The sequence below is a fragment of the Desmodus rotundus genome, chromosome 9, assembly GCF_022682495.2.
Source record: "Desmodus rotundus isolate HL8 chromosome 9, HLdesRot8A.1, whole genome shotgun sequence".
Taxonomy (NCBI): domain Eukaryota; kingdom Metazoa; phylum Chordata; class Mammalia; order Chiroptera; family Phyllostomidae; genus Desmodus; species Desmodus rotundus.
In genome coordinates this window covers 78,885,872-78,899,241 of record NC_071395.1, presented here as the reverse complement: position 1 = coordinate 78,899,241, position 13,370 = coordinate 78,885,872, and the positions used below count along the sequence as shown (strand labels likewise).

Sequence of the window (13,370 nt, the reverse complement as noted above, 5' to 3'; positions counted from 1 at the left end):
TACTTTCTTCAACCTCAACTGAGAAAGCAAGTACAAGCCGGGCAGCTCAAATTTTTCGCTGCTCTGCCTGTGTCTGCGAACATGCACAAAAACACCACGAGTATCAGTCTGAGGATTACAAAGACATTTTAGCAAGTAAACAAATTCATGAAAATAGAAACTGTAAATAATGAAGATCAACTGTAGGTTTGTGATTTTTATAGTTTTCATTATTTAGATGAAGAAATTGTAGATCAGAAAGGTTAAGTCACTTCCCCAAGGTCGTTCACATAAAAAGTGGTAGAGATGGGATTCAAACACCCTTCTGCTCAACTCCAGAGTCAAATACAATTAATCACTATTATTTCCTGATGTTCATTAACAGGGAACTAGTTAAACAAGTTATAAAGTGAAATTCTACAGAAAGTTCCAAAATGTGATACTCTACTATTTTATTACATTCCTATTATTTAACAAGAGCTACCAAATGAGGCCTTGGGTGCTATTCAGGCACCTTTTTATTCATTTTATCATTTAATCCTCACAATTACCCAATGAGGAAGGTGCTGTCCAAACCCCCATTTGATTGATTAGAAGACTGAGGCTCGGAGAAGTTATGTAACTTGTTTAAGATCACGTGGCAAGTAAGAAAATCCTGGTCTCAAGCTTTTAACCAGCACATTATCCTAAATCCAAAAATGGGCATGTGACCAAAAATGCAACAGAAGACAGAAATTGAACATGGGGGAAAATGTGATAAACCATGGGAAGATTATTTAAAAAAGGCAGAAGACAAAGTCTTTGGAAGCACTTCTAGTACATGACTAAAAAGGAGGGGTAAGGAAGAGATGTGCTTATTCAATGAGAATCTGTTTAGGATACAGTCAACAGAGATTTTCACAAAATTTTTGTTTCTGGCCCTTATGTTAAATTTTGCTGCTAGACAAAAGGGATGAGAAAGAGTAGACAACAATGGCATAGATCATTGGTATGATGCTAAGGAATGAGATATACCACATAAACCTTCGAGGAAAATTCTGTAATCTATCAAACAGAATAGTCCAGATTGTGGGAAGTATCATATCAAAGGCTTGTGTTCCAGCCAGCGCAACACCGTCAAGTTTTTAATACATCATGTCAGGCTTCATGTATTAGCTAAATAAGTGTCCATCCAGCTCACTGTCTTCTTCCGTGAGCGCAAAAATCCATCCTAATTCATGCAAATAGGGTAGATGTTAGTTTATCAAGTCAGAGGACTATTTCTCTTAGGGGAATTAGATCTATCTTAGAAGAATCTGTGGACTAAAAATTTCTTTTGGCTGGTGTGACTCAGTGGATTGAGCGCCAGCCTGCGAACCAAAGAGTCGCAGGTTTGATTCCCAGTCTAGGGCCCATGCCTGGGTTTTGGACCAGGTCCCCAGTAGAAGGCATGTGAGAGGCAACTACACATTGATGTTTCACTCCTTCTCTCGCTCCCTTCCCCTCTCTCTAAAAATAAATAAATAAAATCTTTAAAAGAAATTCTTTTGGTTTTCTTTCTCAATTAGCCTCCTTTGGGTGCAAGTAACAGAAAACTCCAGCTCCAATTATTTAAATAAGGAAAATGTATTATAACAGGTAATGGGCAGGCGATAGGGTTGTTACTCAGTTGGTTAATATAGTAGCAGATGATGTTATCAGGGATGTAGGTTATTTTTTTCTTCTTTCTATTTTTCTGCTCTGTCATCTATAGGCTTTTGTCCTCAGACTTGTCTCCTCATGGAGCTTCATTGACCTTCTGACAGTCCTCAGACGGAGGCTCGTCTGCTTCACGTGATCCTGGATCATCAAGCCATGACGAACTACTAAGTGACTAATGGTCAGGTAGCATTTATAGCATGGATACGCTGAACAAAGGGATAGTTCACTTCCCGGGCCGGATGGTGCAGAATGGTGTGAGATTTTATTACACTACTCAGAATATCACTCCATTTAAAACTCATGAGTTGTTTATTTTGGAATTTCCCATTTAATATTTTCAGACTGCGGTTGACAGTGGGTGACTGAGACAGTGGAAAGTGAAACTGCGGAGAAGGGGGGACTACTATAGAAGTGACCACATCCAGATGAACCATTTCCTTCTGTGTTTTATTATCAGCAAGGAAAAATCTTTCCCTAAAGGCCCCCCCCTTCATTCCAACAGACCTGCTTTCACGTATCATTAGCTAGAATTATATTACCTACCCATGCCTAAACCACGATTGGCTTAGATCAATGAAAATTCACCTCCTGCAGATAGGAAGGACCCAGATACCCATATCTCAACCAAACTGGAGTTCTGTTAGCAAGAAAGAATGGGCAAAGGGAACAACAGCTGAGTAGACAACACACAGGCTCTCCCATCCTGCTAAATAGTGATTATTTGATGTCATCATGCCCGTAGGCTAGAGTCAGAGAATATACTGTGGGGATATTAGCATCCTGTGCACATAATAGATGTTATTGGATTGATAATGGAACCCTTTAATGAGTCAGTCTTTCAACATCATAGATTTAATTTGGGGAGGCAAGAATAATACAAATAACTCCTCCAAAACCCTGATATAGTTGGGTGAAAGTTGCCAATGTGATGCCCCATTTTCCACAAATATTTTACAACGTAATTCCTATAAACATAGATATTCTCCTACATAAGCACAACAACCATCAAAGCTGATATGTGACTCCCACTAATACTCAGAATCTGTTCCAGTTTCACCCACTTTCCCAATAATGCCCTTTGTACCTGTAGGATTCAACCCAAGATTACATGTTGCATTTAGTTGTGACCTTCAGTTTGGAACAGTAGTTCCTCAGTCTTGCCTTGATTTTCAATACCTAACGATTTTGAAGACTACAAGCTATTTTTTTTTATCCTCAAGGGCATGCTTATTGATTTTAGAGAGAGGGGAAGGAAAATTGATAGGAGGGAGAAGAACATTGATGTGAGAGAGAAACACTGATTGGTCGCCTCTGGTATGTGTCCTAACTGGGGACCAAACTCACAACCTAGACATGTGCCCTGAGCAGAAACAGAACTCGCGACTTTTCGGTTTACAGGATGAAGCTCCAACCAACTGAGCCACACCAGCCAGGGCAACAGGCCTTTCATTTTGTAGATTATTCCTCAGTTTGGGTTTGTCTGATGTTTTCTAATGATTAGATTCAGGTAATGCATTTTTGGCAGAGTTACCACAGAAGTGATGCTGTTTTTTGTCTCATTGCATCCTATCAAGTGCTAAACAATTTCAGTTTTCCCATTACTAGCAGGTAACTTTTACTACTTGAATAATGTGGTATTCGCCAGTTTTCTCCATTTAAAAGTTATTCTTTTTCACTTTGTTATCAATTATTTTGTGGGGAGATATTTTGAGACTATGTAAATACCCTGTTCCTCATCAAATTGTCACCCACTAATTTTAGTATCAGTGATGTTTCCTGGCTGAATTAACTATTACCGCAATGGCTGCCAAATGGTGATTTTTCTATCCAGTATTCTTTCTGCATTTAGTACTTAGTGTTCCAGTGTGAAGAAAATCTTTCTAGTCTTTCCGTTTATTAATTTATTTTTTAATATCAACATGAATTCATGGATTACTATTTTATATAATCCTTTACTACTGTTATTTATTTTGGGCTCTAATTGTCTCAGATTTAGCTCCTTTGAGCTGGCCTCTGTGTCTTTTTCACAATTCCCCGTCATGTTTAGAGTACTACCTTATTTTTATGTTTAATTTTGGCACAATAAGATGTTCCAAGAGAGGAAGAAGGGTTGGGGGGAGAATAAAGGGCAAAGGGGTCAAATGTATGGTGCCAGAAGGGGACTAGACTTCGGGGGTCGAGCACACACGGCAGTACACGGAGGTATTACCAATTTACACACCTGGAACTTAAATAATGTTGTTAACCAATTCTACCTCAATAAGTTTAGTTTAAAAAGCTGTTCCAAGCTTATTTTGTACTATCCACATCCCAGCCTTGGAATAACTATTTTTCCTAGCATCCTTGATACCTTATAACAGAGAGCAATATTCAGAAACCAAGATACGGGCACCTGGTGCTGCTCCCAGGCTAAAAGATACACATATGTCTATATATATACATACATACAAATACAGAATTTATATATGCATATATGAAAATATCAAAAGTATATAGTTTTATATATCTATATATACTCTATATAAATATAGATATATAAAATATAAATATATAAATAAGTATAAATATATAGATATATAGAGCTATATAATTTTTATATATTTTTTCTTTTTACTTATATTTTACTGATTATGCTATTACAGTTTTCCCAATTTTTCCTAATTTGCCCCCTTCTATCCAGCATCCCCTCTCCCTCAGGCAATCTCCACATCATTGTTCATGTCCACGGGTCATGCATAGGTTCTTTGGCTACTCCATTCCCTATGTTGTACTTTACATCCCCATGGATATTCTGTAACCACCTATTTGTACTTCTTACTCCCCTCACCTCTTCACCCATTCCCCCACACCTCCTCCCATCTGGCAACCATCAAAACGTTCTCCGTATTCATGATTCTCTCTCTGTTCTTCTTGTTTGCTTACTTTGTTTTTTAGATAAAATTGTTGATACATTTGTATTTATTACCATTTTATTGTTCATATTTTTGATCTTCTTTCTCTTAAATAACTTTCTTTAACATTTCATATAATAATGGTTTGGTGATGATGAACTCCTTTAGTTTTTTCTTGTCTGGGAAGCTCTTTATCTGCCCTTCAATTCTAAATGATAGCTTTGCTGGGTAGAGCAATCTTGGCTGTAGGTCCCTTCTTTTTATGGCTTTGAATATTTCTTGCCAATCCTTTCTAGACTGCAAAGTTTCTTTTGAGAAATCAGCTGACAGTCTTATGGGAACTCCCCTGTAGATAACTAACTGCTTTTTTCTTGCTGCTTTTAATATTTTCTTGATCTTTAACCTTTGGCATTTTAATTATGACACGTCCTGGGTGGGCCTCTTTGCATCCATCTTGCTTGGGACTCTGTGCTTCCTGGCCTTGCATGTCTATTTCCTTCACCAAATTAGAGAAGTTTTCTTTAATTAATTTTTCAGATAGATTTCCAATTTCTTGCTTTTTCTCTTCTCCTTCCTGCACTCCTACTATGCGAATGTTGGACTGCTTGAAGTTGCCCCAGAGGCTACTTATACTAGCTTCATCTTTTTGGACTCTTTTTTCTTCTTGTTGTTCTTTTTTTTTTTTTTTTGGCTTTCATTTTATTTTAGTTATAAAACACTTGACAAAACACAAAGTGTAAAAAATCACACAAAAACACAGTAAGTTTTTATTCCTTCTTTTGTTGCAGAAAATAAATAATGGTCACATAGTCCATATGCTTGTCTATAAAAGCATTTCTAAAAAATGCTTTTATTACCTGGATTCAACAGTATAGATTTTTTGGCTTTTCAATTGCAGGTATCATACAGTAGACCATTTTATTTTATTAAATTTTGTAAGAATTTGGACTCCAGCAATTTTGGAAAAAGGCTATTTGTGAGTTGAAAAATCTCATTCCAAGTTATATTTTAAATATTTAAACTAAAAACAATAAGGTCTTATTTTATTTAAGAGGAGAACATAGTTTTCTGGGTTTTTTTTAATTTTTATTTATTTATTTTTTAGAGAATGGGAAGGGAGGGAGGAAGAGAAGGAGAGAAACATCAGTGTGTGGTTGCCTCTTGCACTCCCCAACTGGGGACCCAGCCTGCAACCCAGCCATGTGCACTAGACTGGGAATCAAACCAGTGACCCTTTGGTTCACAGGCTGGCACTCAACCTCTGAGCCACACCAGCCAGAGTCATAGTTTTTGTATTTGTTCTTATAAAAAGTGCCCCAAAACCTCACAAATACCCCAATCAACATAAAAAGTTGGTCTATCTTCACAGTAATTAACAAGAAAGGAACAAAACATACATGGCCCCTGGGAAATACACAAAATCAGGCATGGTCTCTCCTAGTACTCCTCACGTTTCCAGTTTGGCCCTTGGAAGTTTCAGAAAGGAAAGCTGTTCAGTAATCTAAGCCTATGTTTCTGAAAAGGTAGGACATGGAGTCCCCATTTTGAATCCAATGGATGGCTTCTGAAAGGATCATGCTGATATCCACCGTTTTAATTTGGGGGCACTGGAGCTTCTGGATTTCATGTGGAATTATATTGGTAACCACCACCTTCATCGATGGCAAACTCCTCAATCAGTCAGGGAGCATCTGAAGATAGCAAGCCATGAGTCTCCATCACAAAGATCTTGTATGCACCTCTTTCCTTCAGGGTCTCTGCTGCAGCCAGAAAGCTGTCAACATTACCGATGATGTCATCCACAATGATAGTAATCCTTCCTCCCACATCACCCACCACTGTGATTGGGGGCTTTTCTTTAGGAATCAGCAGGGGGATTTCCAGGCTGAGGTGGATGGCAGCCACACTCCTGACCATGGGCGGGGAATGCCCTCCAAGTCCAACTTGGCATCCTAAGATTCTCCATGAATCACCACAATGCCCAGCCTTAGGCGCTCCACAAACAACTGTGCCCTCTTTGCTGAGGCTGGAGACTTGCCTAGATCTCCACATTCCTGTAATCCATGATCTCTTCTTGAATATACTGTAATAAGAAAGGAGATGCTTTTACATTATCAACAAGAAATATTGAAGAAGCCCTGAATTCCCTTTTGGTGTAAATCCATAGTAATAAAATGAGTTAGACCAGCTTTGCACATCATTGAAGCCAACAACTTAGAAACAATGGAGCTCTTTTTCTCATTTTGCACTGTTTGCTGTAAGGGAAGTAGGGAATCACGCCAATAATGCTTTTGGCACAAGAGGTCTTACACACATACACCATAATCAGGCGCTCCATGATGGAGGTGTTCATGTCCTTTGAAACAGTTTGTTGAAAACATCTTTTCCCCTCACGGACTGTTGAATTTGTTTCTGGCCCCGACCCCAGGCCCAGCCTAGCCACAGCCTTGGTTGCCTGCCAAAGGAAGAAAGGACCAAGCTCCCGAGAGGCGTCTCTATGAGCAAAATTCTTGTTGTTCTGATTTTTGTTTTTTGCTTCCTTATGTTCCAATCATTGATTTGATTCTCAACTTCAAATGACTCTACTGTCATTTCCCTGTAAATTGTTCTTTTTTTAATTAATATACCCTTCGTTCCTGACTGGATCTTTTTTATGCTGTTGAGGTCCTCACTATATTTCTTGAGCATCCTTATAACCAGTGTTTTGAACTCTGCATCTCATAGATTGCCTGCCTTTCTGTCTGGGAGAAAGCTGTCCCCCAGCTCTGGCCTGGATGCCAGACACTTCAGTTTCTCCCTGTTTGCCATTGATGCCTTTCAAGCTGCTATCCTGGTGCTGGAGCTCAGAGGAAATGAATCTAAGTAAGTCCACATGTGTATTCTTTAAGAGAAACTGCTTGGGATTCCAGAAAATTTCTTCCACCAACTCAATCCCTGTTGGTTTTTGTAGCCAGAAGTTATGGGGACTTATTTTCCTGGCACTGGAACTCTGGGCTGGGGGGCCTGGTGTGGGTCTGGGACTCCTTGCTCCTGAGATATCCCTCTCAAATTTTTATCCACCACATGTGGATATGGGACGAGCCCATTCCATGTCTGTGCCCTCCTACCAGTCTGGATGGATGTGGTTTCTTTAATTCTGTAGTTGTCAGACTTCCATTCAGCTTGGTTTCTTATAGTTCTGAGTGATGGTTGTTCTCTATTTTAGTTGTAATTTTGATGTGGTGCTGCGAGGAGGCGAGCCATGTTTACCTATGCCGCTATCTGGACTGGAAAACTAGGAAAGTTGTTTTTTTAAATTTCACAGAGCTCTTTATTTTACGTGGTATTAAACATATGTTGACCTGTAGTCCAAGATTGTTACTCAAATGGGCCTCCATCCCTCCAGCTCCAGGCTCTCTCTCTGTTTCCAGAGTCGCCATCATCTCGCAGCAGCTCTCTCTCTCTCAGGGTCTGGGGAGCACTGCCTGACCACTGCAGACAGTCATGCAGAGGAAACCCTGTCTGCGAGGAACTTGCCAGCTCATGCCTCCATGTGCTGCTGCTCTCAGAGCAAGAGTGGAAGCAGTCTAGTATCCATGGGCCAAGCTGCCCTGGGTCATAGCATCATGCAAGCCCTGGCAGGGCATGCATCCCAGTGTGGGTCCCTGCCTCTGGGGAGCTGGCTTCCCACCATGCCAGGCCTAAGCCCCGAGCAGTCCCGGTGTCTGCTTCTCCCACCCATGAGAGGCAAAGCAAGAAAGCCCAAGAATCCAAAAGGCCAAACAGTCAAGAGGCCAAGAAACCAAGGGCCAAGAAAGCTAATTTTTATATTTATATACATATATGAAAATTATATATATATGAGTATGTTGTATACAATACATATTATTATGTATATATGTGTGTATACACACATACATTTATATCTATATTTCTTTTTATTTCTATCTCTATTTTGTTTCTTTCTTTCTTTATTTATCATGTTACCTCATTTTTTTCTGACAACATACTTGTGGTGTAGGGAGGGGTAAGGACTGTCCTTGTTTTACAGAGGAGCAAGTTGAGGCACACAGAGGTCAAGTTACTTGCCCAAGGTCACAGACAGCAGCCAAGCTGAAAAGGGACCCCAGAGCTGGCCCTTGGTTCACCCAGGGCCCCCTGCAACAAGTGCCAGACACCAGGCCGTCCCCAGTGCTGCACACAGTAGAGAGCAGCCCTCCTGCACTGAGCTCGCTGCAGGCTGGGCCGCGCCCTCCGTTGCTTGGCTCACCCTGCCCTGCAGGCCTGGGGCATCGCTGCTCAGGGCTCATGACACCCTGGGAGTGGGGCTGGGAGACAAGGGAGAGAGAAGGATGCTTGAGGTAAAAAAATGAAACAGTTTGGCTCAGTTGGTGGGAGCATCATCCCTTACACCAAAAGGCGGTGGATTTGATTCCCCATCAAGGCACATACTTAGGTTTCCGGTTCAGTCACTGGTCAGACACGTCCAGGAGGCAACCAATTGCTGTTTCTCTCCCACATCCGTGTTTCTCTCTCTCTCTCTGTCTCCTCACCCGCCTTCCTCTCTCTCTAAAATCAATAAACATATCCTGGGGTGAGAATTAAAAATAATAATTAAAAAAATAGAATAGAACAGAAAACTCAGAGGCTTGGGCAGATAAGTCCATGGCCAGGGTTGGGGGTGGGCAGCAGGGGATGGGAGACCAAACAAAAAAAGGGCAGCTTACATACTTGTACACACACCTGGATATGGTATTAATACATGTAAAAATATATGCTCACCACATACCCGCCTCCTGCCAAGTGCCCCAAGAGCCAGTGGTGGTGCTGGTGGGCATGGGTGAGCAGAGGGGACCTTATTAAATACGCACTGTAAGGTCTGTGTGCATATCTGCACACGCTACAGACCCAGCACACTCCCCTCAGGTACTGTACACAGACTCAGCCAGGAACAGACAAAAGGGGTCCCTCTCTAGAGTGTCCCCTCCAAGTCACTCTGAGTCATGCATTTTGCTGAGGAAGAAGGGGCTGGAGAAAAGAAAAAGGCAGGAGTCTGATGGCTTCTATCTCATTTTGCCCCCAAAGACTTAAACCCACCCCATCTCAGGTGGGTGCGACACCTGCGACCGTGCCTAGGGCTGGTGGATCACAGGGCAAGGGCTGCTTCTGCTGAGGGGATCCTACATCTGCGTGTGCACCCATGGGACTGTGTGTCCATCTCTCTGTCTTCTGAGCTCTCAACCACAAGGGCAGCTGAGAACCAGAGAACTGCCAACCAGGATGGTGACCCCTGTGCGAGCTCTGAAGGGAAAAGAGAAACGGAAGAATGACAACTCTGAGGTCAGGGCAGGGCTAGCTGGGAAAAGAAGGAAGGATGTGGCAGGTGCCCCAGGCCCCCCTAACAGGCCCTGGGACGGTCATCATGTTGTAAACAAGCTAGTTTAAGTTCTCATTAGATAGAACAAGTAAAAGACCGCCGTTTGGGGGCTGGGCCGGGGAGTTGCCAAAGCCTATCTAGCCCACCACGACCAGGAAGTTTTATACTGTTGCATTATTGTTGACTTTTTTGTGTGAACTCTACATAACCTAAACCTGGGGGGGACCCCCAAAAAGCCAAACTGTGAGCTGTTGTATGTGTCAGTTTGAAAGTTGTTTCGGGGTCTATAGATAGAATAACCATACTAATGGTTGAGAAAATTTTTGTTCTATTCGCATTTAGTTTGCGTGTGTGTGTGTTGAATGAATTAAAATTATTTGCTTCATGCTTCCTGGTCTCAGAGCTGGGATCGGGACTGGGGAACATAAGCCTCAATGCTGTCCACACTCCCTGTGACCGAACTCTGTCTCACAGAAGCTGCCTGCTTGGCCGCAAGGAGTGTCTTGCGGACTTTCTGATGCTGCTTCTCCCTAGCGTCAGAGGACTTACAGTGTCTCACTGCTGGCTTGGATTTGGTTTCTTTTCTTCCTTCCTCTTCTCAGGGGTCTCCTCTAGCTGCCAGTCATTGGGCTTGAGGTGGTAGAGTTCATCAAACTTCACGCTGATGTCCTTGATGGACAGCTGTAGCAGGTCCCACAACGCTGCCAGGTCCTGGGCTGTTGGACATGGGTTGGCGTCAGGGTTCAAATTTTGCTCACAGAGGTTCCAGAACTGCTGGAATCTCTGGGACACTGCCCACAGCACTGAGGACTTCTCCCAAGACTTCTTCAGAGAGGTTGTTCTCTTTGGTCTCCTTGTCCATCTGGCAGGACCAGTCTTCAGCTGCTTTGTTGCTGCCTGCAGTAGCTCTAAGACAAGTAGCCATCTGCCCACAGGCCCCAGGCTGTGCTGGCTTTGCCGGGAAGCTGGAGATCTCAAGCCAGGGGTCAGGTGGGGACAGCAACAATGTCTCTAGGGCAAGGTCGCTTTGTCTTCATAGGAGAAATAGTGCTGGATCTGGGCAATCCAGGGGGAAGCCGTGCTGATGGAGTTGGGGGGAGGGTACAGTCCAAAAGACTCCTCTTGGACGACTTACAGCTCAAGTCCTAGTCATCCTGGGTATCTGAGCTGGTGTCCCATTGGGAGGATACGCTATGAGAGGGAATGCTATTTCGCTAGTCGTTCTCTACCTGAACCCCAGTGGACTGGCATTTGATAGCGGGACTGGGCTCCTCTTTTGGCACTGGCTGAATGCAGTCAACTTATATTCCTCCAGATCAGTGATGTTCAGCTGGTGTGTGGCAAGAATTTTTAAAACATGCAATACCTGACTAATTTAGTCAGGGGCACTGACCTCTTTTCCCTCTGATCGTCAAATAAAAAAAATGACAACAACCAACACAATAGCCATCTGGTGTAAATGAATCAAAATTATACCTATTTTTTGTCAGACTGGCAAAAAATATATATTTTGGTGTGCTGCAGAATTTTAGTAATTAGTTTAAGTGTGCCACCAGATGAAAAAGGTTGGAAATCACTGCTATAGATGACAGTTTCCTTTGGGGGATGGCCTCAGAGTGGGCTTCGGAGCTGGTCAGCATCCCTTGTCCACTCTGCAGGTTTTGGGAGTGGTTCTGGGGCCTTGGAGGATGGGGTAACTCTTCCCCATGTAACAGTGGGTGGTCAGGTACTGCTGTCCAGGGTGTCCCACAAGTTGCTCAGGCTCAACTGACTTATCACCTTGAGCTTGTGGTCCTGGCTGTCCAGGTAGGTGTCCTGGGCAGACCTGGCACTGCTCTGGACGGTGACCAAGGTGAAGAGCTTTGACGAGGTGTTTGGAGGGGTGGTGGTGGGGTATCCTTACATGCCATTAGGCATGATGATCATGGAAGCATGTGGCTGTTGCTGAGAGCACCGGTGCTGGGCAGTGGGGACAGCTACCTCTATATATTTTAAACCATGAGTTCACACTGATAATTCCAATTTTAGTACGACATTAAAGGGCCATGTGTGATCTTCTCCCTTTCCCTATGCGTAACTCCCATAGTGAAGATAGCCTCAACATTTTCTTAGTGAATCAATTCCTCCCTATTCTCCAAAGTGACTAACTGCCTGTATCCATGATGCCTCCTCCCCAGGCAAGCACTCTCCTCCCCCCACACCCACCCCCACAACCTGCACCCAGTTCACACTGCCCTTTGTTCCCCCTTCCCTGTGGACACCTACCTTGCTCATCTCTAATTCATGGTTTCTGGACTGAATTATTCAGGAAAAGAGGGAGTCAGGAGGACAGGAAGGCAAGCAAGGAGGCAGCCAGGTAGTCAGGCAGACCTGTATATTTACTTTTGAATAAAACTTTCAGGTAAGGATATTTTAACCCAAAAGATAACTATAAGAGTGAAAAATGTTGGATGCTATGACAAGCCAGTGGAGATTACAGTTTGGAGGGAGCAAACCCTCACGACAATTTAAAAATAATAAGGTAAATATAAATACTTATAGTTTAATATGTTAGGTTTTTTCTTCTAGATATTTGTGTCCATAATTTTTTAAGTAAAATAAATCATACCACTTAAACTAGAGCCTTGCTATTCAAGGTGTGATCCACCAGCATCTTCTGGGATCGCGACAGAAATACAGAGCTCAAGCCCCAGCCTAGCCATACTGAATCAAAATCTGCATTTAACACGATCCCCCATGTGATTCATCTGCACTTTAACTTTTGAAAAGCACTGAGTTTCAACATTTATCAATTAGTAGCAAAATTCGTCTTGGTCTCTCCTACAAAATGCAGGTAGTAAAAGTCCATCTCCTCCATCTAGCCCCAGAAGTTGCAGATAAAAGTAAATACTACCTCTGTCTCACCTCGTGTAGTGTTACTAATATTCATTCTCTTCCTTCTTCCCTTCTTATCTGCCTTTCTCCCCTCCGCCCTTTCTTCTCTCATTTTTAAACATCTAGTTTCCCTAAATAGGTGGTAAACCCCTTTAGAATAGGAACTATTTTTACCGTTTAGTAGCCAGATACCAAAAAGTCTGGCCAGTGTTTTACAAACTAACTTCTGAGAGCACTGTATTTAACGAGTACACTGAAGTAAAACCCAGTCAGATTGCCGTGCTTTGAAAATTAGCTTCAAATGAGAGAATCAAATTGTATTCCATTATTTTTCTTATTGCAAACCGTCAACATTTCAGTTCTCAAAATCAGAGAGACTTTGGTTAAGGTATCAGTCTACAACTTGCTGGCTGTGTAAACTTGGGGACATCTCTTAAACTCTCTGAATTCCCCCCTTCAATTTTTGGAATGCTTAAGCTCATGAGTTTTGGAATAAGAAAGGCTAACTTTGAACCTTGCTTCTTCTTCTTAGCTATATAGACTTGGGCAAGCTATTTAACTTTTGATACTCAGGGAAATACAGACCTCCT

The 13,370-nt window shown here is 42.4% G+C and overlaps 2 pseudogenes; both read right to left on the bottom strand.

Moving 5' to 3' along the window:
• Positions 1-6,043: 6,043 nt before the first annotated feature.
• LOC112308689 (phosphoribosyl pyrophosphate synthase-associated protein 2 pseudogene) lies at positions 6,044-6,936 on the bottom strand (annotated as a pseudogene).
• A 3,367-nt stretch (positions 6,937-10,303) lies between these two features.
• On the bottom strand, positions 10,304-12,180 carry LOC112308690 (disks large-associated protein 4 pseudogene; annotated as a pseudogene).
• Between the last annotated feature and the right edge of the window lie 1,190 nt (positions 12,181-13,370).